This window comes from Ursus americanus, chromosome 3 (assembly GCF_024610735.1).
Source record: "Ursus americanus isolate L20-20 chromosome 3, mUrsAme1.1.p, whole genome shotgun sequence".
In the NCBI taxonomy this organism is placed as follows: Eukaryota; Metazoa; Chordata; class Mammalia; order Carnivora; family Ursidae; genus Ursus; species Ursus americanus.
Genome location: NC_142129.1, coordinates 31,496,089 through 31,497,759, shown reverse-complemented (window position 1 = coordinate 31,497,759; position 1,671 = coordinate 31,496,089). Strand labels below are relative to the sequence as shown.

The window sequence follows — 1,671 nt, the reverse complement described above, 5'->3', positions numbered from 1 at the left end:
AGCGCCCCCAAAACAAGAGAAGGGAATAGGGAGGGAAATTTCCCCTTCCTAAACATGTTATTGAGAAATAACAAAACAAAACAAAATCCAAAAAAGTAGAGCGATTTCAGGCTAAGCAGCACTGCCAAACTTGTTTTTAAAGGAAGAGACGGTAAATACTGTGGATGTTGCTGTTTCTGTTTCAACTACTTAGCTCTGCTGTCGTAATGGGAAAGAAACCATAGGCAAGATATAAAAGAATGAGTGTGGCTGTGTTCCAATAAAACTTTATTTACAAAAACAGGTGGTGGGCCAGATTTAGCCCATGGGCCATAGTTTGTGAACCCTTGCTTTAAAGTGTCCAGATAATCGCTTCTCGGCCTTTTGGCTAAGATCAAGTGTAGTATCTGTTCTTATCAGTTTAATATCTGATACGTCCTCTATCCGAGGACAATATATTAAATGGATTTTTGGAATTAGGAGATGGAATAGGAGCTTGCTCCATCCACTACACGCATCGACCTGGTATTGCAGTACTTCCAGAAACGGTGCACCCCCTTCGGGGGAAATAAATGGTGTACTAAAATTAAAAAAAAAAAATAAATAAAGTGTCCAGATAGATTCTTAACATTGTGTTAACATCCCAGATGTTTGGAAATACCTAGATGATTAGTAGAATGTGGGTGACTGATAGCATTTTAGTCCTATCAGGATTGTGTCTGTGCTCCATTGCTATAGCACCACGGTTTAACTGGATGTTATAAGAGTTCAAAGGAAGGTAATCTATTTAAACTCTAGAAGCAGGCTGTCTGGCAATTTGTGGCATCACACTGCGAAGGCTTAGAAAAGCTTTTGACAGTGATGGAACTGTGTTCATACAATTTAGAATTGCAATCTTAGCTGGGAGGATTTAGATTCAGTCACAAATACAGATAATGCAAACAAGGGTGCTATAAATCTTTGCAGTGAAACCAACAAGTGAAGCTGGGCATAGCAGATTTATGGTGCAAACTGATAAATTGCAATTTTTTCCTTCAAAAACATCAGAAAGAAAGAAAACCAGAGCCTTACACGCAAATTTCAATTTCATGGCTCTCTTTAAATTTCTGCTTTATTTAAAAAATGGCAAGCCTCATTTAAGGTCATTGTTACTGTTATTTTCAGATGGATGCAGAATGGTAGAGAAGTCTATGGCCATAGAGGATTTCAGCTGGGCACGCTACCCCGGCCCTTCCCAGCGGTGCGCACCAGTTCCTCAACCGGGTAAGCCTGCACATAGCGTGCACGGCCCAGGCCCGGCACGCACTGACTTCTCAACAAGTGTTTGCAGAAATGATGATGTGCCCCTTCTTGATTTCTTTTGTCTCAAGGTGTGGGTCTCTGTTTTACTGGAAATAAAAAGGAAAACTAAATCTGAATGTGGAATTCTAACAACGACTCAAACACTCAGGTGAAAGGCTTGTAGCTATTCCAAAGAATCGATCCCAGAGTCTACAAACAGATCATTTGTTACCAGTCAATTCCCCAGCCTTTCAGTGATGGAAAAGAAAACAAATTTCTCTTCTTATAGCTTTTTGGTATCCTTAAAAAATACTGTGTATGTAAACCTGTTGTATGCATTTGATACTTTGTTTAAAGGAAACATGTTGCCCTTTCATGTATTTGTGTGTGTGTGTGTGTGTGAGAGAGAGA

At 39.7% G+C, this 1,671-nt stretch overlaps 1 non-coding gene across 1 annotated transcript; it reads left to right on the top strand.

The window, feature by feature from the left end:
* Positions 1 to 347: 347 nt before the first annotated feature.
* On the top strand, positions 348 to 538 carry LOC123789703 (U2 spliceosomal RNA). The gene has a single exon (XR_006778873.1). It is a non-coding gene; the product is annotated as a U2 spliceosomal RNA (small nuclear RNA).
* The last annotated feature ends 1,133 nt before the right edge of the window (positions 539 to 1,671 follow it).